General features: G+C 48.6%; 1 protein-coding gene and 1 long non-coding RNA gene across 4 annotated transcripts in view; both read left to right on the forward strand.

Moving 5' to 3' along the window:
• The first annotated feature begins 885 nt into the window (after positions 1 to 885).
• Positions 886 to 2,218, forward strand: LOC132689788 (uncharacterized). Its single transcript, XR_009615142.3, has 3 exons — positions 886 to 1,197; positions 1,360 to 1,595; positions 2,045 to 2,218. It is a non-coding gene; the product is annotated as an uncharacterized LOC132689788 (long non-coding RNA).
• Positions 2,219 to 22,980: 20,762 nt separating this feature from the next.
• The window catches only part of ZC3H7A (zinc finger CCCH-type containing 7A), a 36,322-nt gene continuing 32,634 nt past the window's right edge, over positions 22,981 to 26,668 (forward strand). For 2 of the 3 annotated variants that reach the window (XM_078439785.2, XM_078439786.2), the window contains exon 1: positions 23,336 to 24,172. The gene's annotated coding sequence lies outside the window, so the exon portion shown is untranslated. Of the gene's footprint in view, positions 23,131 to 23,335; positions 24,173 to 26,668 lie in introns of those variants that run through there. The other variant, XM_060648514.2, reaches the window with a different exon arrangement.

The following is a 26,668-nucleotide window of genomic DNA, read 5'->3' on the forward strand; positions in this document are numbered from 1 at the left end:
GAGAGCCACATGAAACCACCACCATCAACAGCCAGGAGGAAATCAATTATGATTTCCTTTTGTTTTGTTTTGTTTTGTTTTGTTTTGTTTTGTTTTGTTTTGTTTTGTTTTACCCAGGTACACGACCTTAGCTACCGTATAACCAGGGTCCTGCCACGCTCCCCTGTAAGGAGTTTTCTCAGATCGTCAGCATTTATATTATTGGGTCAATTGAGAGAAAGCTAAGCTGATGGGGGAACTGGCTTTGCCACGAGAACCCATGCTCTTCCGATATCCAATCAAGATCCTATCTCCTGTTAAAAGAAGCCCTAAGAGCTGTGTTTGGCCGTTTCTGTTGTGAAAAAGCTGCCTTTCATGCTGGGTGGAGATCTATCTATATTTACATCTCCATCTACATCTCTATCCATATCTACATCATCTCTAGATCTCTCTGTATCTATATTAAAAGTAGTGGTGTATTTTATTTTATTTTTTTTTAATTTAAAAAAAAATTTTTTTTAACGTTTATTTATTTTTGAGACAGAGAGAGACAGAGCATGAACGGGGGAGGGGCAGAGAGAGAGGGAGACACAGAATCGGAAGCAGGCTCCAGGCTCTGAGCCATCAGCCCAGAGCCCGACGCGGGGCTCGAACTCACGGACTGCGAGATCGTGACCTGAGCTGAAGTCGGACGCTTAACCAACTGAGCCACCCAGGCGCCCCAAGTGGTGTATTTTAAAGTCATTAAAGATGTTCTTTTTCTTATTCCTGGGGAGGGGTGGCAGGGATCTCTTCTTAGGTTCATGAACCACTGCGATTCCTTAGATGTTTCCTTATTATACCCTGTTTTTCTATTGTTTTATTTCTTTATTTGTCAACGTCTTTTGTATATAAAGGATCTTTTTTTAAGAGTTGATTTATTTTGAGAGAGAGAGAATGCAAGTGAGCAGGGAAGGGACACAGAGGGAGGGAGAGAGAATCCCAAGCAGCCTCTGCACCATCAGCGAGGATCCCAACGCACGGCTAGAACTCCCCAACTGTGACATCATGACTTGAGCCGAAACCAAGGGGCGGATAGATGCTTAACCGGCTGAGCCACCCAGGCACCCTTGTATATGAAGGGTCTTAAATCTTTGTCTTCTATGTGGCGTTCAGCCTCCAGTCCATTAAATCTGAAACTAAATTAATTAACAGGACCCTTCTTTTATGTTCCACCCGGTATGTACTAGACTAGTATGACAACTTTAAACATACCGTTGAGTAATGCTGACACTCCCATAAAATGCCATATACACCCCTAGTGTATACGCATCCCTACGCAACGCTCAGGACTGTGGGCAGTGCCCCAGTTCCATACTGGTCTCTCTGGATCTCTTCTAGGCATTTGTGATGGCTTCATGAAGGTTACTGGAAGGAGTATGAAAGGGAAATGAAGAATATGAATGAACCGTCCCTAACTTCTTGGCAACCTTCTCTACTCATCCCTACCTCTAGCCTTCTGTTTTTAACTCCATGACGACCCTGGATTCACTTACAGCGAATGGAATTTAAAATTTCACCTGGAAGCAATGTCATGCCCAATGGCATATTTGCAACTACGTGGATGGAACTAGAGGGTATTATGCTAAGTGAAATCCGTCAGAGAAAGACAAATATCCTAGGACGTCACTCATAGGGGGAACTTAAGAGACAAAACAGAGGAACGTAAGGGAAGGGAAGGAAAAATAATATAAAAACAGGGAGGGGGACAAAGCACAAGAGACTCTTAAATATGGAGAACAAGCAGAGGGTTACTGGAGGGGTTGTGGGAGGGGGATGGGCTAAAGGGGTAAGGGGCATGAAGGAGGACACTTGCTGGGATGAGCACTGGGTGTTATATTTAGGGGATGAGTCCCTGGAATCTACTCCTGAAATCATTGTTGCACTATATGCTAACTATCTTGGTGGTAAATTTAAAAATTAATTAATTAATTAATTGTTTTTAAATGTCATGCCCAATGGGGAGATAGGTTCCTAGTCAACTTCTGACTTACTAACCTTAATTTTTTCCTCCTAATCTCTGCAGACAAGACTCCTCATGACCTCAGCTTTTGAGGTGATACCCAGGGGAGCTGGTTGCTGAGAAGATGGCAGGAAGGGTTTCCACAGAATTTTTATAAATGTATCCTTTTTTTTGGATTACTCATTTTGCTTCTGGAACTTTCTGCAGTGGCTTTCTTGTCTGATCACATAACTCTTTCTCTTGCAATGATGGTGTTTCTGAAAAATTTTTAAGTTTATTGACTTATTTTAAGAGAGAGAGAGAGAGAGAGAGTGGGGGAGAGACACAGAGAGAGAAAATCTCAGGCAGGCTCCACACTGTCAGCATAGAGCCCGATATGGGGCTCAAACTCACAAAACCATGAGATCATGACCTGAGTCGAAATCAAGAGTCAGATGCTTAACTGACTGAGGCACCCAGATGCCTCTGGAATTGTTTTTATTGTTATTACTTCAATGTTCACCTTGTATGGAGCATGTCAAAATTCCAGAAAATTCATCTTTCAGCCTAGAAGAATTAGCAAATCTTAGAAGTGCCCAGAGGCTTAGAATAACTACTCCTGGTATTGTAAAATGGAAGCGTCCAGAGCAAGCACCTGACTATAATTTTATGTTAAACCCAGATATCTTTGGGCCTTTGGATCCCCTTAAACCTCTTTGAGCATTGTTTTGAGTAGAAATAAACTCTGGCTTCTAAAAAGCTTGTTACCTGAATTTCGGAATGTTCTTGTTCCCCATATTGCCTCTGTGAAATCTCTATTTCTTCCTGCAGAAATCCTTGGCTCTCAAAGTCGTGTCAGGTGAAGAAATCAGTTTCCTCTTGCTTATTGCTGGCCTCTCAGCATCACCGGAGACCCAGAGGCTTCCTGCCCCCTGGCTCTTCCCGTAACCCCCTCGTTAGTGGGGGCAGGGGGGTTAGTGTGATGGAACATCACAGCATGTGTTGCTTTACCGTTTGCCTGTCCTCACTTGTGTTTCTGGCTTGGAACTTGGTCTGTTTGTCTGTTGGGTTTTGGCTTTCTCCTCATTGGCCCTTCCTTCCAGTGGCTCAAGTGTAGTTTCTTGTCTGTTACAACTTGTGGTGCCATCCTCCTGCTCTGTCCCTGCCTTTGACTTGGCGTCTGCTCTGTTTTCCTCTACACTTGTTCTTTTTTTGTTGAGTGAAAATAATCCATTTGTGTTGTATTACTGTTTTCAGTTTCATTCCTGAAACAAAATTAGGACCTTAAATTCTTTTATTAAACAAAGCTGGAGAACCAAACCAAAACAAAACAAAACAAAAAAACACTATCAAGCTGGAAAAGAGAGATAAATTGACTCTTAGAAATGGGGGCTTGGGCGTCTGGGTGGCTCAGTTGGTTAAGTGTCTGACTTCAGATCAGGTCATGATCTCATGGGTTCGTGAGTTCGAGCCCCGCGTCGGGCTCTGTGCAGACAGCTCAGAGTTTGTAGTCTGCTTCTGATTCTGTGTCTACCTCTCTGTCTGCCCCTCCCCTGCTCATTCTCTCTCTCTCTCTCTCTCTCTCTCTCTCTGTCTCAAAAATAAATTAACATTAAAAAAAAAATGTGGACTGTATCAGGGCACCTTGGCGGTTCAGTCAGTTAAGTGTGGGACTCTTGGTTTCAGCTCAGGTCATGATCTTGTGGTTCGTGAAATTGAGCCCAGGTTAGGGCTCTGTGCTAACTGTGTAAAGCCCGTGTGGGATTCTGTTTCCCTCTCTCTCTCTCTCTCTGCCTCTCCTCCACTTCTCTCTCTCTCTCTCTCAAAATAAATAAATAAAATTAAATTAAATTAAAAAAAATAAAAGGAATGAGTCCAGACACCTGCTACAACATGGATGAAGCTTAAAACCAATATGCCAAGGGAATGAGGCCAGGTGCAAAGACTGCATGTTGTAAGATCTCATTCACATGCAACGTGCCGAAAGCAAACCTAAAGAGACAGAAAGTAGATTAGTGGTTGCCTGGGGCTGAAGCTGAGAACAGGGCTTGACTCTAAAGGGACATAGCAGATCATCTGAGCGATGAAATGTCATAAAAATTATTGTAGTGATATTACGAACTCTATAGATGTAATGAGTATCATTGAATTGCACACTTGAAATAGGTAAACTTTATAGTTTGTAAAGTATACCTCAAAAAGCTATTGAAAAGAAACACAACAAATTTAAAAATACTCAGAGATACATAGTTTAGACTTTGAAGTCCACGAGTTCAAGGAAACTGTTATGGGAACATCTCTCTGTAGTGAGTGTTTTTTGTAAGATGAACACAGTGGAGTCACTCCAGAGGTCATGTCCTGACTTGAATGCAAAATCATAAAGTCTGGAAGTTTCTAGAAAAGAGGTGAGCCCTCTTGTTTAGTGAAAGAAGAGAACGTGGGAGTATGGATCAGGGAGTGAAGTCTTTCCGTAAAAAGGATGCTACTGAGACAGACTTCTCTTGTAGAATTCCATGCGTCCACCAACCTCCGAAGATTCGTGACCTGCAGATTTATCTGGGGCACGTTGGTCTTGGCCTCACACTTGGCAGCTGCTGAATTGTGAGCCTGGAGTTCATACCATGGCCTGCTAGGCTCAAGCCTCAGTCCTCACGTGGATCCAGGGACACAGAACATAAATATAATCCCGGCAGCTGATTTGCCCAGCAAAAATGGCGCTGGACACGAGATATCTTAATGGTTCCTGTACTTAGTGCTTCAATTACGGCTGACCCTTCCCGAGGCAACATGAGCTCCCCCTTCCCGGGAGCTTGACCCCAAGTCAACAGCAGTGACAGGAAACATCTGGGAGTGTTTCCCCCCTCTGAAAGTTTTCCTTCCTTATCTTTCTATCCATACGCTGGATTGGTGGGAGAGAGTCACCCAGTTTTCCAGGGGGGGAAGAATAAAGTTCCCCTCTTGTTCCTGTTCTTCTTAAATTTGAAAGAGTGTTCGTCCTATCCTAACATTTATATAGGTTTACTTATATGAAGTTTCTCGAACCCGTGTTCTCTGTTCTCCCTGGGGTTCCTTGCGCTTCACGTGAATCTCAGGAGTACTGACTAAACCATTTTTTTTTTTGGAGGCAACTCACTGGATTTGAAGATCAAGACAGATGGCTTCCTGAGGTCACCTAAAAAGGTATCGCAGACAAAAAACACTTGCAAAGATTGTTTAGGGAGGACAAGAGTACCCTGTAAGAGATCAGCCCTTCTTGCACCCTGAGAAGATCAGATTCAATCAACTATTAGTCTATCCTGTCATATTCATGAGAGTAGATTTCAGATTCTATCTAAATCTAATGTGCCTCCAAATGGAAAAAGGAGGGTTATGATTCATCTTTTGCCTGCCTAACCCATGACTTTTTTTTTTTTTTTTAAGCTTCTCCGACAAGGACGCGGTCTGTTTGAGTATCTGGAGGATAAGGTTACCAAAGAGCGCCCTGCGAAAGCCTTTTCACACTCGCTACTGGGCTCCATTATCCTCACCAGCCTGGGATCGGTGACTCCAGTTATGGGCATTGCCGTCACAATCGGAGCTTAAGACAACATATATAGTGGTCATCGTCGGGATCGTACTCGTTTTTCTGACTATCTCTGGAAGTATAAACATGCTTCCAGAGATCCTTTGGAGCACAAGAAGCAGCTGAGAACATCCACCTTGTCTTGTATCAGGTTCTACCTCAAGGCCAGTACCTGCTTGGAATCTTTTTTTTTTTTAATATGTATTTATTTTTGAGAGAGATATAGACAGAGTATGAGTGGGGGAGGGGCAGTGAGTGAGGGAGACAGAATCGGAAGCAGGCTCCAGGCTCCGAGCTGTCAGCACAGAGCCCAATGTGAGGCTCGAACTCAAAAACTGTGAGATCATGACCTGAGCCGAAGTCAGACGCTCAACTGACTGAGCCACCTGGGCGCCCCATCCTGCTTGTAATCTTATATGGAACCTGACTGGCTCTACACCTCCAATTTTGTTTTAGGCAACATTCTCAAACTTGAAATAAGACCCTGAAAACTAAAGTGAAAGGGATTTTTAACATCTCCACCTTACTTGGAACTGATTATTCCTTCTGGAGTTTTCTAAAGCTCATGCTATCTGGTTCCAGCCCCTCTCTCCTTCCTATGGCTGACCTGTTAGCGTCCGTCAGCCCATATGCTGCTCCCTCCCCATTGGTCACTGAAACCTGCCAGAGAATCCCAAATAAACTCCACGCTACCAGCACAGAGCTCGACGTGGGGCTCGAACTCACGAACCATGAGATGGTGACATGAGCCAAAATCAAGAGTCAGACGCTCAACCAGCTGAGCCACCCAGACACCCCTCGTTGGTATTTTTTTAAACGACTTTATTGAGACAAAAATCACATACTATCCAATTGATCCACCTATGGGAATAAGGGGTGTCTAGTATATTCAGAGTTGTGTAACCATCATGACAATTGATCATAGAACATTTTTGTTGCCCCCCCCAAATCTCATCCAGATTAGCAGTCACTTCCTGCTGCCCCCCCCTACCGTAGGTAACTACTGATTACCTACTCTATAGTTCTGCTCACTCTGCACCTTTCATGTAAACGGAATTGTACAATATATGGGTTTTTGCAACTTACCATCGTGTCTTCTAGGTTCATCCACTTTTATTTTTATTGCCAAACAATATTCCACTGTTACGGTTAGACCGCCTGTTATGCATCCGGTCATCACTTGATGGACAGCCACTGGTTTTTGGCCGTGTCTCTCTGCAACGGCCTTTTTGCCATACCCCAGACACTGTCACCCGCAACACAGGAGCCTGGATCCCCACCTTCAGTCATTCTAGTCTCTGACCACAGCTTCCCAATCTTTTAGATCATTTACACTACTGTTCCCACTGTGGAAATGCTTATCTCCGAAGACCCCCAACACAACCACTGCCAAATTGCTCATTTTCCACGAGTCCCATAGGGTCTTTACTGCTCCCATTATCTGACTTGGAGTCTATATTCCACCATCACTGTTTCCCACATGCCCTCAAACCCCTCTTCCTCTCTCTCCTGCTCTGCCGCTCTTCTTAAAATACACAAATGTTGGTCAACTTTACGAATGACTTCTTGGGTGTCTGTACTGACATAGCTAAACATTGTGTTCCAACTGACTCTTTCTTATTGGTCTAAGACCAAGGTCAACCATGTCAACGGGGCAGTCAGCCCTCTCGTCCACATTTATTGCCAGCCCCCAACTTCCCATAGGAGAGGAGGAGAATCCATTCTCAGGAAGTTTACCACCTTAAGAAAGGAGACCTTGGCTCAGTGAAAAGTTGGCTGGCTTCTTTATGACCCTTCTGTGAGTTCCTCATGGTCTTTAAAGGACCTCAACGATACTTTAGACCCAGCTCTCTATTTGGTATCCCTTCACATCATACCTTCTAAGAGTTGTTATGGGCTCAGTTGTGTCCCTTCAAAAACCCCTGTTGAAGCCCTGACCCTCAATGTGACCGTATTTGGAGATGGAATCACGAGGTCATATGGTTGGAACCCTAATCCAACAGGACCACTACTGGATTGTCCTATTGGATCGTTCTCTTGGAAGAGAATCAAGTGTGCATGGGCACAGAGAAAAGGCCACCTGAGGATACAGGGGAAAGGTGGTTATCCACGAGCCAAGAGAGAGGACTCAGGAGAAGCCAAATCTGCCCACACCTTGATCTTGGATTTCCAGTCTCCAGGGCTGTGAGAAAATAAATTTCTGTTGCTTAAGCCATTCAATCTCTGTTGTTTTGTTATAACAGTCCTAGCAGACCAATGTACTAGTCATATAATTTTTCTACTTGGAAGAAAAAGTAGATGCTCGTATTATCAATGAGGAATAGAGGTATCAGTCATGGAAGCAAATGAACCAGGATCTTGTCCAGAACTCTATAAAGTATGTCAGACTGTCTCCCCTTTGAGGAAACTAACACTTCATGTTAAATGGTCTATCCTTCCAGGAGAGGAGTGACTTTACTAAATTGGAGATGTAGAAATCATATTTGGAAGAAGTCACATATTAGGAAAGCACTGTTTGAGGATTATCATATGACTCCAGGCTTGACTATTGATTAGGCATTTCAAGTTCGTTTGTCATAAAAATGTTTAAGGGATGCCTGGGTGGCTCAGTCAGTTAAACATCCAACTCTTGATTTTGGCTCAGGTCATGATCTCACGGTCGTAAGATGAAGCCCCAGGTCAGGCTCTGCACAGAGCGTGGAGCCTGCTTGGGATTCTCTCTCTGTCTCTGTCTCTGTCTCTCTCCCTCTGCCCCTCCCCTGCTCATGAGTATACACACACACACACACACACACACACACACACTCGCTCTCTCTCTTTCTCTCAAAATAAATAAATGAACATTTAAGGGTGGCTGAGTGGCTCAGTCAGATAGGTGTCTGACTTCTGCTCAGGTCATGATCTCTCAGTTTGTGAGTTCAAGCCTCACGTCAAGCTCTGTGCTGACAGCTCAGAGCCTGGAGCCTGCTTCAGATTCTGTGTCTCCCTCTCTCTCTGTCCCTCCTCTGCTCATGCTCTGTCTCTCCCTCAAAAATAAATAAACATTTAAAAAAAATAAAAATAAACATTTAAAAGTGTTTAAGCACATACAAAAATAGTACGAATATAATCAATACCCAGGTACCACAGGCTTTGAGAAATCTTTATAATTTCTTATATGTCAACTATATCTCAATAAAATAAACTATCTTGTTATCTAGGGCAAGATCTTAACAATTTGCCTACGTACTTTAGACTTTAAAAAAAACTAAGACATTAGGGGCACCTGGGTGGCTCAGTCGGTTGAGCGTCCGACTTCGGCTCAGGTCATGATCTCACGGTTTGTGGGTTCGAGCCCCGCGTCGGGCTCTGTGCTGACAGCTCAGCGCCTGGAACCTACTTCGGAGTCTGTGTCTCCCTCTCTGTCCCTCACCCACTCTTGCTCTGTCTCTCGCTCTCTCAAAAATAAATAAACTTTTAGTCTTTTTTTTTTTTTTAATGTTTATTTATTTTTGAGACAGAGAGAGACAGAGCATGAACGGGGGAGGGTCAGAGAGAGGGAGACACAGACTCTGAAACAGGCTCCAGGCTCCGAGCTGTCAGCACAGAGCCCGACGCGGGGCTCGAACTCACAGACCGCGAGATCATGACCTGAGCCGAAGTCGGCCGCTCAACCGACTGAGCCACCCAGGCGCCCCTAAACTTTTAAAAAATAAAATAAATAAGACGTTACAGTTACATTGAAGTCTGCTGTGAAGTCCTTGCCTGACTTACTGCTTTTCTCCTCTTTTCTTAGACGTAACCCATGGAAGGAATAATCACGGCCTCCTGAGGTATCCTCGCTGGACCCTGTGGCTATGTTACCCTCCATGGAAAAGGGGACTTTCCAGGTGTGACTAAGTGAAGGACTTTGAAATTGAGAAATTATCTTAGATTAGCCAGGTGGGCCTACTGTAATCCCGAAGGTCTTTATAGAAGGGGAAGCAGGAAGGTCAGAGGGAAGGAGGTGCGAACCGGAGGCAGAGGCCGGGGAGGTGCGGGAACAGAACCCACAGGCACCAGAAATTGGGAAAAGCAAGGAGACAGACTCTCCCCTCGGGGCTCCAGGAGGAACGCGACCCTGCTGACACCTTGATCTTGGCCCCGTGAGACCCATTTGGGACTTCTGGCGCCTCCAGAACCGTAAGAGAATAAACGTGTGTTGTTTGAAACTGGTAGGTCTGTGGGGGTCGGTTACAGCAATAACAGGAAATCAGTCTCCAGGGCACGGATCTCTTCTGCTGCGTCTGCTTTGCTGTAAACTCCTGTGCAGCATGGTTTTCATCTCACACATGATAGGGTTCGTCCCTAGCAGTTTAAATTGGGCATTTTATTATTATTATTATTTAATGTTTATTTATTTTTGAGAGAGAGAGAGAGAGAGACAGAGACAGAGTGTGAGCAGGGGAGGGGCAGGGAGAGAGGGAGACACAGAATCCGAAACAGGCTCCAGGCTCCGAGCTGTCCGCACAGAGTCCGACGCGGGGCTCGAACTCACAGACTGTGAGATCATGACCTGAGTCGAAGTCGGACGCTCAGCCGACCGAGCCACCCAGGCGCCCCTGGGTCTTTTTTTTTTTTTTTTTTTAAACACCTCTTCCATATCTCTACTAAGCATATTTAGGCTTTCCTCCACTTTCTGGAACACGTGGGATGCAGTTGTGATAACTATTTGCTGCGTCGTTCCTGGATCGGCTAGAACTGGGTCACTCCGCCCTACTTCCTGCCCGCCTTGTAGGTTTTCACTGGCTGCCCCGCATTGCCATTGTCAAGTGGTTGCGTGTCCGATATTTTTCTGGATGCTTCTAACTGTTCTTGCGCTCTGTTCGGAGCGTAGCTACATTGCTTGAAATCGTTGGATCTCAGGTCTAGCTTTTAAAGCTTGTTAAGCAGGACCAGAAGATAAGGCTGAGACTTCCTGCCACAGAAAAATGTTCTACCCCGTGCTCCCTCCCCTCCCCCCGCCCCGGGGAATCACCAAGTTTCCTCTGGCTGGTGGAACTGGCAGGCACCAGGCCTGCTTGAGTCCTGGGTGTTGCACCTTGCACCCCCTGGAGTGGTTCTTCCCTGGCCCCAGCTCCCTCGCACACAGTGTCCCCCTGAATACTTGAAGGGCCCCTTGGAGGGCTCTGGGGCTCTCTCTGGACAGCCCTCTCTTCTCTGGTGCTCTGCCCCGAGAAGTGGACTTTTGGCGGCCTCCCCACCCTCTCGGCTGGGTCCCTCCGCCTCAGGGAGCCCGCGGGGCTGTGCCTCTGTCCCCTCCCTGTGCTGTGGCCTGGAATCTCTCTCTAGGCAGTGAGCTGGGGACAAATGTGGGGCTCTGTCTGCGTCCATCTGGGCTGCTGCAACGAAAGACCACAGTCGGGGTTGGGGGCGCCTATGAGCTGCAGGAATCCACTCCTCGAAGTTCTGGAGGGCCACCGAAGGCTGCAGACTTCTGGTGGGTCATGTGGCAGGAAGAGGGGCATCCCATTCTGGATGAGTCGCCCTCATGATCCACTCGCCTCAGGTAGGCCTCGCCTCTTATGGCCTCACGCTGGGGGTCAGGGCTCCAACATAGACATCTGTAGGGGGGACACTAAGAGTTCATAGGAGGCTCGTCTTGCTTGTTTACTTCTTGTCCCCCTGGGATCGCTGGCCGGCCTGGTCTGTGGTCCAGCAACTTGAAAACCATTGTTTTCTATACCTTCTAGGGCTCTCATGCAGGGGGGTGTCTCTGATCCCTGTTGCTCCTTTCTGACCAAAGCAGAAGTCTTGATTTTATATAATTTTAACTAATTTATTATTAAAAAATTTTAATGTTTATTTATATTTGAGAGAGAGAGAGAGAGCATAAGGTGGCGAGGGGCAGAGACAGAGAGAGAGGGAGACAGAATCCGAAGCAGGCTCCAGGCTCTGAGCTGTCAGCGCAGAGCCCGATGTGGGGCTCGAACTCACGAACTGTGACATCATGACCTGAGCCGAAGTTGGACGCTCATCCGACTGAGCCACCCAGGGCGCCCCACTAACTTACTATGGTTTAAAAAATGTTTATTCATTTCTGAGAGAGACAGAGTGGGAACGGGGCGGGGGGCAGAGAGTGGAGGGGACAGAGGATCCAACTAGGCTCCACGCTGACAGCAGAGAGCCTGATAAGGGGCTCGAACTCATGAACTGAGAGATCATGACCTGAGCAGAAGTCAGACGCTCAACTGACTGAGCCACCCAGGTGCCCGTTAACATAAATAGTCACATGTGGCGAGGGGTCTCTGCACCAGACAGCGCGGGTATAGACTGGTCACCACGCAGGACATCTGCACTTACAGATCTATGGCCCTATCCGAGGCTGCCTGCTCCTTGAAGAAAAATACTGTTGTTCATTGATGTATCTCACCACCAAGCTTCCCATAGACATTTAAACCACTGTTCAATGAAAAAGTGAAGAATACACTTTTTATCATTGGCTTTGAATAAATCTTAGAAGTCAGCTAGTCCAATGCCCCCATTTTGCAGACAGGGAAAATATGGCCCAGGGAGATGACACAATTGGCCCGAGGTTGTTCAGCTGAGCGGAGCCCGACCAAGCACTAGAACTTGAACTTCCTGGTTCCCAGTCCGGCACTAACTTTACCACATCACGCTTTTTACAACATTTGACTCAGTAAAATTGTGGGTTGTGAGTATCACGTTTGTTTTAGTTTGTTACGACCCTTAAGAATTTCAGTTTTTGGTATTGAATTTACTATTACTTAACCACCCAAGTAAAAGAATCTTCTAGGTCTGTTGTGGTTGACATGTCAAAATGCTATGGTCACAAACGAGTCCATGTCTAACTGGCACAATCTGAACAACGTCAATTTCTTGCCTTCAAAAGTAGAACACGTGGACATCGGGAGAAGCTGGGAGAAGGGCACATGGGACTTCCCTATACATGTTTTAGGAATATTTGGTGAATCTATAATTATTTCAAAACGAAAAGTTAAAAGTTTAAAAAGTTTAAATAGTACTAATCCGCAGACTGTTGTAATGAAAAAAAAAATCAACGTCAGTTTTTCCACTGTTACATTTGGGGCCAGAAATGCCATTGTAATTATAAGAACTGACCACAAGGTGTCAGTAGTGGTCTGCCAAAGCCCTTTGGAACTTGCTTTTTGTTGTTGGGTTCCCCCCACCCCTTTTCCCTAAAGGAGAGTTGTCATTCTTTTTTTTTCTTTTTTTCATGTATTACTTAATTTACTTTTTAAAATTTACATCCACGTTAATTAGCATATGGTGCAATGATGATTTCAGGAGTAGAATCCCGTGATTCATCCCCTATGTATAACACCCGGTGCTCATCCCGGCAAGTGTCCTCCTTAATTCTCCTTGCCCATTTAGCCCATCCCCCACCCACAGCCCCTCCAGCAACCCTCAGTTTGTTCTCCGTATTTAAGAGTCGCTTATGTTTGGTTCCCTCCCTGTTTTTATATTGTTTTTTGCTTCCCTTCCCTTATGTTTACCTGTTCTGTCTCTTAAAATCCTCGTATGAGTGAAGTCATATGATATTTGTCTTTCTCTGACTAATTCCGCTTAGCACAATACACTCTAGTTCCATCCATGTTGTTGCAAATGGCAAGACTTCATTCTTTTTCATTGCCAAGTAATACTCCATTGTATGTGTAGACCACATCTTCTGTACCCATTCATCCATCGATGGACATCTGGGCTCTTTCCATACTTTGGCTATTGTCGATAGTGCTGCTATAAACATGGGGGTGCATGTGTCCCTTCGAAACAGCACACCTGTATCCCATGGATGAATTCCTAGTAGTGTGATTGCTGGGTTGTAGGGTAATTCTATTTTTAATTTTTTGAGGAACCTCCATACTGTTTCCCGGAGTGGCTGCACCAGCTTGCATTCCCACCGGTAGTGCAAAAGGGTTCCTCTTTGAGAGTTGTCATTCTTGAAACGACTTGACTTAAGCGCATAAAACTGCCATATAGATTTTTTGACTTTTACTTATTAAGTAATCTCTACCCCCAAGGTGGGGCTCAAACTCACGATCCCAAGATCAAGTGTCACGTGCTGATACCGACTGAGCCAGCCAGGTGCCCCAAAACTTCTGTATTCAAACGTAACTTTTTTCTAAATTTTTTTTTTACATTTAAGTTTATTTTGAGAGAGAGACAGAGAGCAAGCAGGAGAGGGGCGGATAGAGAGGGAGAGAGAGAGAATCCCAAGCAGGCTCCACATTGTTCCCACGGAACCTGATGGGGGGGCTCGAACTCATAAACAGCGAGATCATGACCTGAGGGGAAACCAAGAGTCAGATGCTTAACAAACCGACCCACCCAGGCACCCCAAACAAAGTTTTTTTTTCTGATTGGGAGCATTGTGAAATCCCAGTATCCCACTCTTTTTTAGGTGAAAACACAGAAAAACCCTAAGGAAAGGAATGGAGTTTTAAAAAGGCAAATTGCCTGGGGGTGGGGGATGGAGGGTGGGGAGCGCCTCGTGGCTCTGTCTGTTAAGCATCCAGCTCTGGATCTCGACTCAGGTCACGATCTCAGTCTTCGTGAGTTCGAGCCCCACGTCGGGCTCTACGCGGACAGCACGGAGCCTGCTTGGAGATCTCTCTCTCTCTTTCTCTCTCTCTGCCCCTCTCAAAATAAATAATTTTTTTTTAAAGGCAAATGGGACACTGTCTAGAGGAACCTCCCTCTCCAAAGTGTGGTCCACAGACTGGTAGCACTGAGAGTTGGTAAGAAATGCCAGACCTCAGGTCCTACCCCAGATCTACTGAGTCGGATTCCCAACAAGCTCAAAGGGCTGATGCCACTGGCCCAGCAGTTGGTCTGATTATACCCACAAAATAATGTCTGTACGGATAGGTGTATACACATAAAACATAGGCCTTGTATTAAATATTACACATCAAACTTTGGTTCTGATCTTGCAACAACAACAGAACTTTAGTGATAATGCCTTGTAGAAACTCAAGCCAAGACATTAGTCATGTTTTTAATAATTTAGTGATAATGGTTTACCCGATCTGTTGGTTTTGCAGTGAAATAATATATTCTATTATCACTTAATAATTACTGATTTCCAAGAGTGTGTCAGATGTCCCCTCCTTTCTTCAGACTGGGGTTGTTATGGAAGTATAAATGTTCCCAGGATTCTCTCGGAAGGTTCTGCGATAAAGCTTTCAGAGTTTCATAGTTCACTTTTCCACAATAATGCTTCCACTTTTTAATCTTCTGATACGGAGGTTTTCTAGACCCACTACATTCTCTTAGAGCACTTGACGAGTGCAGTTCACTTTTCCATATCCTTCCTCCTAACTTCTGTATTTGCTCTAGAACATTCTAGTGCTCCTCTTGGGTCTTCTGCCTTCCAAAATGGATTCTTCATGTGAATGGCTTTTGTAATATTAACATTTCTTCACTGTATTAAACCTATTCTCTGAGGCGCCCGAGTGGGTTAGTCAGTGAAGCGTCTGACTTCAGCTTAGGTCACGATCTCGCAGTTGGTGAGTTCAAGCCCCGCATCGAGCCCTGCATCGGACTCTGTGCTGACAGCTCGGAGCCTGGAGTCTGCTTCGGATTCTGTGTCTCTCTCTCTATTCCTCCCCTGCTCATGCTGTCTCTCTCTTTCTCAAAAATAATAAATAAACATTAAAACAAATTTTTTTAAGCTATTTTACTTCACAGCCTTTTTCAGAATTCTGACTTAATTGCCTTCGTGAGGCAAATCCTTGCCAGCGCTGAATTTTTCAGTTGTAAAAAGCACAGATTCAAAACCCCCACGCTTTGCTGCTTCTGTTGGTAAACACCCTGAACTTTGTTCAGAAAGCTTTGGCTTTCCTGAAGGACAGTTTGCTCCTTGGTTCATCACATCTCATTGTTGACTTTTCCTTCCTTGTTTTTGCATTTCGTTCCTGGGGCTTTGCTGATCTCATCAGTCTCTGCTTTATTTCCTCCCGGGGAGCATCGCCTCTCTCGTGCTGGCCTGCCCATCAGTTCGGCTGTACCGCGATCTCCCACTTGCTGGATTCTCCCCAACTAAATACAAAATGCTACACTCACCCTTGGGATGGCCTTTTACTTAGTTATTTAATTTTGTAAAAAAAATTTTTTTTATTACTGAAGTACAGGTGACATCAGGATGGCCTTTTAAATTGTGGCTCAGGCGGTTGAGCGCCGACTCTTGGTTTCTGGTGTTGACTCGGGGCTTCGTGAGTTCGAGCCCCCGCTCTGGGCTCTGCGCTGTCTCTGTCTCTCTCAAACAAATAAAACTGAAAAAAAAATCCCCTTAGAAGCCCTGTTGCAGACCAGTGGTCATCAAGGAGCATATATTCACAAACAGCTTTTTTTGTTTTGTTTTGGGACAGAGAGTGCTCAAGTGAGTGAGGGGCAGAGAGAGAGAGGGAGAGAGAGAGAGGAGAGGAAGTAGGGCTCACCCGATTCGGGGCTTGAACTCACAAACCATGGGCTCATGACCTGAACTGAAGTCAGATGTTGTTTTTCTTTTTTTGAAGTTTATTTATTTATTTTGAGAGGGAGACAGCACGTGCAAGTGGGGAGGGGCAGACAGGAAGAGGGAGAGAGAGGATCCCAAGCAGGCTCTACGCAGTCAGCACAGACCCCAACAGCGGGGCTCAAACCCACGAACCTCCAGATGGTGACCTGAGCCGAAATCGGGCACTTAACCAACTGAGTCACCCAGGCGCCCCCACCGTGACTTAGATTTAGAATGCGTTCACATTTATGCCTTTTGGCAAATGTCTTTTAAATGTTGACTTCAATTTTGCTGTAAGTCAGTCTAGAACAGCAGATGGAAGTCTGTGCTCAGTGCATTTTATAACAACTTCGCAGAAGGGAAAAATGGCTTTGGACATATTTTTGGAAACATTCATGGGTTTACTCAAGGGGGAAGGTGTGCCCTCTTTATATTTATGGTTTCTGCGAGTTTCCTAATAAGCCTTGGCACCCAGCCAAGGGATATAAATGACTGAGTAAAATTTATGATCCTTGAGTATGTTAAAAAAACAAAAAAACAAAAGTCAGCCCTCTCTTGTCGATCTGTTGCATTCATGGAGCCTGACAGCACTTCCCTTTCATTGAAGTCTTGGTGGTGAGTTACCTTCTGATGTCACATTAATTTTTGTCATTTATACACATCCCAACAACCTCGCATCTCCAAAGAAAATTCTTTTGTGTTAATGCTTACTTATTTTGGAGAGACAGAGAGACAGAGCACGAGCAGGGCAGGACAGAGAGAGAGGGAGACCCAGAATCCGAAGCAGGCCCCAGGCTGTCAGCACAGAGCCCATCGCGGGGCTCGAACTCACAAACCGTGAGATCCCGACCTGAGTCAGTGTTGGACGCTTACCAGATGGAGCCACCCAGGCACCCCCCCCCCCCCCCCCCCCGCTCGCATCTTGAAAGACAAAGATCCTGGCCTCTACATTCAAACAGATGAGGTTTTTGCTTCATCACAGGGTCCTGGTGTTCCTGCTGGTTCCGTACTCCGTTTTCCAAACCCACGTCCCGGAGGGCCTTCGAATGGCATGTTTTATTCTAAGTATCTTGAGTGTGGGAACCGTGACTGGCGGACTTGGCTTCTGGCAAACTGCTCTGAATGTAGTTGGTGCTTGTATTTGTTGAAAAGGTGAATGAAGTTCCCTAGGTTCTATCCACAGTTCTGGAAGGACCAGTTCCCAGTGGCCTGAGCTCCAGAGCCTGGAGGCGGTTGAAAGTACTGGAAGGATTAACTCCATAATCACAGGGTAGGGGAGGAAAAATCAGCTGGGAATAGTATTGAGGGGAGACAGAACACAGGGGAAAAGGATCCTCTATGCCCATACTGGGGCAAAAAAAAAAAAAAAGTAGGGGCAAGAACTGAGCCTGGGTCTCAGAAGGGAGAGCCCTCATTTCTCATGCTTCTCTGTTCTCAGAAGCTACTACGATTTAATGGGGTCCTTTTTTCTGGTAAATGTGTTGTCTCCCCCAATACGAGCAGGGAACTGTGATACACCGTGACATTAAACTAGGTGTCAAATCCAGAAAGACAGAATGTCCTTCAGAAGCAAAGATCTGCTTTCCTTTTTTTTTTTTTCTTTTTAACGTTTGTTTATTTTGACAGAGAGAGTGTACGAGCGGCTGAGGGGCAGAGAGAGCAAATCCCGAGCAGGCTTTGCACTGTCAGCATGGAGCCCGATGTGGGGCTCGAACTCACCAACTGCAAGATCTTGACTGCGAGATCGTGACCTGAGCCGAAGTCAGACGCCCGGCCGACTGAGCCACCCAGGTGCCCCAAGGATCTGCTTTCCTATCACTGTGCAGGGCGTCCTTCTGGAGAGCTCCTGAAAAGTTACTGGAAAAAAAGTGCTGACAAGTAAAATACAAAGGCTGTCTTATTGGCCCCCAAATCCACTTACGTAACTGCTTTTTTCCCCCCTTTGAATACTTAGGGTTCTCTTCCCTTATCTCATGTTTAGTAGCCAGCTTTGCAGTTAGTTACGTATTCAAATTAATGTCCAAGCAACCAGCCTACGGGACATAAAGGAATCCAGACAATATTTTTGTAGGTTTCTGACCCTTCAGTATTTTGTCAGAGCTTAATTTGGAAGAAGTATAGCCCAGGTGATTCGCAGGGATTGTTCAGTTCACTTGATGATTCAAGAAGGAATGGAATAATATTAAACTTTTTTTATGCTGTGCACAGAGTTCCATATGATTAACTGACAAATGTCAATGCATGTGGCTTGTACACTTATCATATGGTTGCTGGGCAAAACATTTAACATAGGTCTTTCACATCCTGAGTGCTACCAAATTTCCTTTTCTGGTACAGGTATGTAATGTGAGAAAACAGATCATTTTGTTCTTCTTCTTCTTCTTCTTCTTTTTTTTTTTTTTTTTTTTTTTTTTTTTTAGTTTATTTATTTGGGGGAGAAGGGGCAGAGAGAGAGGGAGACACAGAATCCGAGGCAGGGTCCAGGCTCTGAGCAAGCAGGTCAGCACAGAGCCCAACGCGGGGCTCAAACCCACGAACCGTGAGATCACGACCCAAGCCAAGATCAAGAGTCAGACACTTAACTGAGCCATGAAGGCGCCTCCATTATTCTTTTTTATTTGACGTTGTCCCTCTGGTCAGTCCATTTCCGTAAGTAGTGATAATGGTCCCAGGATTGAGGCTCCATTTTTAAGGCAGTGAGTCTCAAGGATTTCCCTGCTGCAGTGCACCGAAGAGATAGGTCACCCCTCCGTCATGCCCCTCAGGAACAGTTTCTCCAAAGTCATCAACTCCGGGGCAGTGGGGGGGGGGGGGGGGGGGGAGGGAACGGACAAGGGAACATGCTTCCCCACGTCTGGGAGGTGGTGTAGCATTGCAAGTGCCCCATCCCACCCCCAAGATTATGCTGGAAAGCTTACTCTGTTCATTAGCTCCTCTAGGGAAAGGTAACTGAACACCCCCTCTGAGACAGGTGCCTTACCTACACACACTTCATACCGTCCTCACCACGCCCGAGGGGTTGTTATCCACATTTCCAGGAGATCGAAACAAGCCTCTGAGCTGTGAGATGCTGGCTGGGGCCACCCACATGGTAGGGAACAACTTGGCAATTAGCCCGTGTTTCCCAGGCCCCAGAGCCCCTCTCCTCTCACCATTAAGCTCCCTCCTAGATCTCAGATGTTCACTGTCTTCGTCCGTTTGGCTGCTCTAGCAGAGTATCATAGACTCAAGGGCTTAAAGACCCTGATTTCTCAGGGGTGCCTGGGTAGCTCAGTCGGTTAAGCATCTGGCTGTGGCTCATGTCATGATCTCACAGTTTGTGGGTTCGAGTCCCACATTGGGCTCTATGCTGACAGCTCAGAGCCTGGAGCCTGCTTCAGATTGTCTGGTTCAGATTGTGTGTGTCTCTCTCTCTGCCCCTCCCCTGCTTATCTTCTCTCTCTCTCTCTCTCTCAGAAGTAAGTAAACATTAGAAAAATTTAAAAAGAAATACACATTTATTTCTCACAGCTCCGGAGGCTGGGAAATCCAAGAACAAGGTGCCAGCTGGTCTGGTGTCTGGTGAGACCCTCTTCCGGCTTGCAGACGGCCACCTTCACATGGTGGAGACAGACGTCATCTCTCTGGGCCTCTTGTAGGAGGGCACCAGTCCCCATTCAGAAGGACTCTGCTCTCGTGACCAAATTACTCCCCAAAGGCCCCAGCTCCTAACACCATCACCTTGGGGATTACAATTCCGACCTAGGCATTCAGGGGGACACACACACAGATTTATTCCACAACATTCACCTTGTATTTATTTGGAGGAGTTTGAGAGAGAGTGTGGTATTTATCACAATATAGAAAATTCTTGTTTTTTCCTTTAGAGGCAACTTAGGATGTAAATAGGTAAAACAAAAACCATTCTCATCGTGTGGTGCAGGCCAGCTTCAGCTGAGAATCTTGGAGAATTTTATTTTCTTTAAAAAATTTTTTTAATAGTTATTTTTGAGAGAGAGAGAGAGAGAGAGAGCAGGGAAGGGGCAGAGAGAGAGGGAGACACGGAATCCCAAGCAGGCTCCAGGCTCCAAGCTGTCGGCACAGAGCCCGACGTGGGGCTTGAACTCACGAACCGTGAGATCATGAGCTGAGCCGAAGCTGGATGCTTAACCGACTGAACCACCTGGGCGCCCCGAATCTTGGAGAACTCTATACCTGAAACAGAGCTAACACTGCTACCCCTGCCAGGGTGTGGGAGCTGTGTCCTGAGACGGCCCAGGGGGCAGTCACTCCCGTATTTCCAGATGAGCACTGGAGATGACCTACCTTCACTGAGATGTCTACTCTAGTGCCCAGCTGAAAAGAAAACCAAGGGGACCAGAAAGAGTCCTATATACTGACTCCTAATACAGTCAAGTAAGGAGGGCAAACCCCCCACCCCACCCCATCATATCCAAGGGAAGTAAGAAGACTGAAAGCACAGACTGACGGAACACACCCTGGGAAAAACAAACCTATAGAAAAGGAATGGTGTCTCTTGAGAATCCAGATCGTCGGGTCACAGGATGAAGTCCGACGGCTGGGCATTTGGGTTACCTGGATGGGCTCCGTGTCATCGCAAGGGTACTTCTGAGAGGAAGAAGAGAGCCGGAGAGGAGCCTGAGTCAGGCGTCCAGTTGGGGGGAGGCACCGGGGGCCCAGGAACTCGGGCGGCGGCTCGAAGCTGGGAAGGGCGAGAGAATTGTCTCCTGCAGCCTCCCGAAGGAAACCAGGCCTGTCGGCACCTTGACGTTAGCCCGGGGAAGCCCATTTCGGTCTCGGGATTGTCAGATAATGAATGCGTCAGGCCGTTGAGTTTGTGGTGATTCGGTAGCAGCAGGTGCAGGCGACTGACACGAGCCCATTGAGTTCTTCCTCGTACTGGCAGAATAGCGTGCAACTTCCCGTGGCTTTTCGATGTCCTTCAGGGCCTGGCCTTTGCTCGGGTTGTCGCCCTGGTGCCCCGCCCAGCTGGCCACGGTTTGGCCACCTGGCGATTTCAGGATCTTCCCACTTAAATGTGTCCTTTTCTCTCCGTGCAGCCCGGCAGCTCGTGACTTCTTGTACATCCTTGTTGGAACGGAGACCTGACAGGCTGCTGGCCCGGAGAAGAGCCTCCTTCTTAGAGGACCCTTCACTGAAGTCCCAGCCCCGGTCAGCGCTCCTTGCATGTTTCTGTCACAGCGCTTCCCTGGACGGATTTGCGTCCCCTCTGAATTCGTATGTCTCTGTATCTGGGGATTAAGGCCTTTGCCGAGGGGATTAAGGTTAGGGTACAAGAGTGAGCCCTAAACCAGCAGGAGGGGCATCCTTATGACTCACCAGGGACGTGTGTGCATGCAAGAAAGGCTACAAGGGGACACGGCGAGAAGGTGGATACCTGCAAGCCACGGGGAGTGCTCACAAAAACCAACCGTGCCATCACCTTTATTTTTAAATATTTATTTTTGAGAGAGAGGGAGAGAGAGAGAGAGAGACGGAGTGTGCAACTGGTAGAGGGGCAGAGAGAGAGAGAGAGAGGATCTGAAGGAGGCTCCGTGCTGACGGCAGAGAGCCTGACATGGGACTTGAACTCACTAACGGGGAGATCATGACCTGAGCGGAAGTTGGACGCTTAAGGGACGGGAGCCCCCCAGGCGCCCCCCCACCCCCACCCCATACTATCATCTTTATCTTGGACTTCCAACCTCCAGGACTGTGAGAAAATTCTTGTTTTAAAGCCTCCAGGTCTGTGGCCATTTTGTTAGGACAGCCCGCGCAGGCTAACACATCTGGTTTGTAAATCTATGTCCCCTTGGCGACCGTGAGAGCCACCTAGCTAGTCCGTCTGCTCTCTGCTCTGTCTTGTCCCTCCTTCGGCCTAGTCTCTGCACAGGAGCCCAAGAGAACTTTCCAGAATGTAAACCAAGGTTAGGCCCTCTGGATTCTGATTTGTCAAGGAACTCCCACACCACACAGAACGGCACGTTCCCAATCACGGCCCCTCTCTTCTTTCAGACCTTTCTCCCCTTACACCCACTCACCATATGTGCCTTTCCTGCTCCCCAGACACCAAGCTCCAGCCTCAGGGCCTTTGCACTTGTTCTTCCCTCCGCCTGGGGCACGCTCCCCATCTCCGCACAGCTGTCACCTTCTGAGGCCTTTCGTCACTCAGCTCCCACCTTCGGTGTAGCCTTCCATCACGGTCACGTCACCTGGCCTCAGTGTCTTTGGTTTTCACTGGTCTAAACGGTGGACACCCCGCTCCCGATCCCATTCCTGGGTGGTAACTCTGCCTTGCCCGCGGTTGAGCCCCAGAGCACAGGGCAGGGCCTGGCCCCCAGGGGCACCTGGCTGTTACAAGTGGGGTGGGTGACGTGGCATTTGCCTGGTACCTGCAGGGCAGGGAGCCAGGCCCTCGGAGAGCCAGCACACGGAACGCGGCCGAGGCGGGCCTGGCATCCACAGCTGCCCCCTAGCGCTCCGCCTCTTTTTCATCTGGAAGACGGGGCGTGGGGGGGTGGGGTACAATATGGTTGCTCCGCGGCCCCCCAGTTTCCATTCGCAGAGTAGGGAGCACCGGAGGCGGGCTTGCCAAGGGTGTCGGGAAGCCCTCTCGGTCCCCGAAAGTGGGTCAGTTCCCGGCCGGGCGCCGCGCTAAGTCCCCGCTGCTCCGCACACGCGGCGCCCGGAAATGTGAACGTGCGTCAGCCAGCGGTCGGCTCTCGCGCCCAGCGAGCGCTCCACCGGCTCCGGCCGCGGCCGCAGCCCGCCGCGCCCCGCGCGTCCCTCCCCGGGGCCGCCGGGGCCGCCGGGGCCGCCACCGCCGCCGCCGCCGCCGCCCGGCCCGACGTGGCGCCGCCGCCCCCGGCAACGACGCTCGCGGGCGCAGCCAATGGCGGCTTGTGCCGGGAGCCGGGCGCGGCCTCCCGCCGCCAGAGGGCGCCGCGCGGGCGCAGCGGAGCCGCTGCTGCCGCCGCCGCCGGTCGCGGAGGGAAGCTGCGAGCGAGCGAGCGCCCAGGCCTCCGTCGCCGCCGCCGCCGTCGTCGCCGCCGCCGCCCGCTCCGCCGCGCGCCGCTGTCCGCCCGCCGGCCGGCGCGGCCGTCCCCGCAGGTAGGGGGGCGCCGCCGGGCCCTCGCGCGCCCCCGGCCCGGCCCGCGCCGCCGCCGCCCCTCCCCCGCCGGGCGCCCCCGCCCGGCGCGCGCCCGCCGCCGCCTCGTGCTCGCGCGCGGCCGTTAACGGACGCCGGGCGGGGGAGGGGCGGCGGCGCGGAGGGGCGCGGGCAGCGGCGGCGGAGCCGGGGTGCGGGAGGGGGGGGTGGGGATCGCGGCCCCCCGGGGTGGGAAGGGCGGAGCGCGCGCCGCCAACCGGGCCCGGCTGCTCGCGACGGACGCGGGCGGGCCGGGTCCCGGGATCCCTTCCTCCCCGCCTTCCCCTCCACTTGCCCTCGGGGCGGCGGGGACCCCCGCCCCCCCGGGGGCGCGTCGGCGGGACGGGGGCGCGAAGGGCTGCGGCTCGCTGTCCTCCGCGCCCGCATGCGTTTCCGCTGGCTCCGCACCTCCTTTCGCCTTGCTTACCCCCCTCCCCCACCAGCAGTGTGTTTTGATCATTTGTGTGTGTCTGCTGACCGTGGGTCCCCTAATTGAGGATTTCGGGTTTGGGGGGCGGGAAGGATGCGCGCAGAGTGCGTGGCTCGTTGATTTCATACCCCCCCCCCCCCCCCCCGCGCAGTCCCTCTTTTCTTTTGCGCCGGGCGCACATCTAGGACCCGCGGCGAATGGTTTCCTGTCTTTACCGGGGATGCGGACACCGCCGGGCTTTAGGTTTCTTTCCCCCACCCTTAAGGAATGGAGACCTGTCAGTTCTCATTAGCACGAATTCACGGTTGGGGACGGTCATCGCAGGGGTGTGGTCAAGCAGCGAAGCGCCGGCTGGGCCCGAGAGTTTGCGCCTGCGCCCGGGTTGGGGAATTTGTCGTGCTCGGGCATTCCACCCCCCCCCCCCCCCCGGCCCCCAGTGTTTAGAGATCAGAGGGGGCACCCTTGCTTAGGGATTGAGAGAGCGGGGATCTGCTTGACATTAGACCTGCACGGCCCTGGAGGGTGGCCGCTGGCCTCTCGGGACTGTGGAGCACTTGGTGTGTGGCTAGACCCAGGTGAGATATGCTCAGGGTGAAAAATACATACGTGGTTTTTTAAACACTTGGTATGGCGGGGGGGGGGGGGGGGGGGAAGGTTATCACATTTATAATTTTTGTGTGTAATACATATTAAGATGGTATTTTGAACACATTTGGGTTAATTAAAAGCGTTAAAATAATTCCCTCCAGTATCTTGCCACTTTTGTTTAACGTGGCACCTTGGAAATTTGAAATTACATATGTGGCTCGCATTGTATTTCTATTGGACCGCGCTCAGAGCATCTGAGTGGGGGCAGGTTGGCTGGGAGCCTGTGCCCTCTGCTTATCTTTCCCTGCTTCTCTGATGGCATGTGGCCTCCTGTCCCCCAGGCCCTCAAGGAGGCCCTGCCTCTTCCTTCTTACCCTGAGCTGAACTGAACCGTGGAGCTGATTGCAAATGAGGATCTTGTCCTAATTTGCAGAATAGTTCAAGTTATTAGAATTTTCTTTGTTGAAAAATGTTCATTCTGTGCTGTCTCTTGGAGTCTGGAAATGGTTATGTTTAGTTCGAATCAGAATTAGATGGTGAGTTGTCCAGGCTCTGTATTACCAGTATTTATGTGCATACTGCAGAGAGCATGTTAATTTTCAGGGCCTCTGCCCCTGAAATGAACTGGAAAGCCCATGGCTTCCTTTGAGTTATTGTGACTTTTGCCTGGGGGCTCATCATTGCTCTCCTGAAGTATCCAGTAGAATAGTCACTCTTCCAAGAAGATGGTAGAACATCTGTGATGTTGCCCTATCTGGGTTTGTAGTCTCTGAAGGTTACATTGTAGCCGTATGCTTTTATAAGTTTACCAGAGTAAACTAACTGTTGCAAGACAGGCTTGACAGTAATGTTACTTTGAAACTCCTTTTTGTTTGTGCCCTTACACAGCAGAGGCCGGAGTCTGAGGATAGAATTTAATCCAGAGCGGTATTACAATCTTTCACTTGAAATTTAGGAATACCTTTTTAGGCAAAAATACCAGCACTGTGCCATATACCGTCAGACCACTTTCTCTTCCTGTGTGTGTCTTGTAGGACTGTTTAATATTCAGTCTTTGCATATAAAGATATTATGGTGTGGGTGGAGCATATTTCCATATGCAAAGTTTCCCTGGACTGGTATTTTAACCCTCTGTGTCCATTGCATTCCCCCGGAAACCCTCTGCTTTGTCTAAGTTTCTTCAAATGATGTTCTTTGAGCATGTTGGTGTGTGTGTGTGTGTGTGTGTACAAGGGTGTGATTATTCTGTTCGCCTTGAGTGGCTTTGAAATGCCCACCTGTCTGTCAGAGCTGTGTTTGTTTTTCAGAGCCCAGCCCAGGGCTGACTTAGACTGCTCGCCCTCCTCCTGGCGTCCCTGGCACTTACAGTGCAGAATAGGGTGCTGGATCAGGATTCGGGCTTGGAGCCAGACTGTCTGGCTCTGAAATCCAGCTCAGCCACTTCCTAGCCATGATCGTGCACTGCTTGCGTCACTTGTCTGTGCTTCGGTTTCCTCCTAGTACCTATCCCTTAAGACTATCACGGGATTAAATGATTTAATACATGCCAAGCATTTAGGACGATGCTTGGCATCCAGTAAGAGCGCTAAGTGTTAGCTATTGTATCTGTCTGTACAACATGTTGCAATCAAATTTCTCTTGCCTCCGTGTCTTGTGCTAATGGGAGCTAGTTTCTTAAGTTACCTTGTGTCATGGGCAGGAATACACAGCCGGTTGCTAGCCTGGAACATGGTGAGTATAATCAGTTTCACATAAAGCAGGCACTGAGTATGTACTTAAGGAATTATAATGAAGATCAGGGGTACCTTTCCTCCTTACATAAAAGGTCAGAATGAGTAACATTTAAGACCAGCTGATAAGCAAAAGATAATGTTCCAGCTCGCAAAATTTTAGATGATTTAATGAAATTTACATTTAATTGGGCTTCTTGCTTTGCCGTGTACTCTTCAGAGCCCTCCCACTCCATTTCCCTTTCACGTAGGGAGAAGACAGCGTGTCTGACAGCGCGTCTGACTTGCTCCCCACCCCGGTTGGTGATGAAGGAAACCCATCCCTGCACTACTTCCTGGGTCGCTTGTGGTCTTTCTCTGTGGCTGTCTCAGGTCGATCCCCGCCTTGTCAATTGTCTCCCCACCTTGTGCCCCTAAAGGGTCCAGGCAGAGTGCACCAGAGCCCAGTCTGCCCGCCTGGTCATTTCCTCCCTGGAACACCCCCCCCCCCCCCCCCCCCCGGTCGTGCTTGCCTTTTCATGAACAGTTGTATCAGGCGTTAACTCTTGCGCCTCTGAACTTTGTGTGAAGCATTCTCTCCACGCTTGGCCACTTCATTCGTTCTTCCATTCAAATATGTATCGACCTGGACCCAGATGTTGGAATGCGGTCAGGACTAAGACGAGGTAGCTGTGGAAGTCAAGAGCACAGTGAGAGTGAGGTGGGGCAACCACTTAGGGGGCACGGCAGGGAAGGTCTCGAAAGGTGATATTT

The sequence above is a fragment of the Panthera onca genome, chromosome E3, assembly GCF_046562875.1.
Source record: "Panthera onca isolate mPanOnc1 chromosome E3, mPanOnc1 haplotype 2, whole genome shotgun sequence".
Lineage (NCBI taxonomy): Eukaryota > Metazoa > Chordata > Mammalia > Carnivora > Felidae > Panthera > Panthera onca.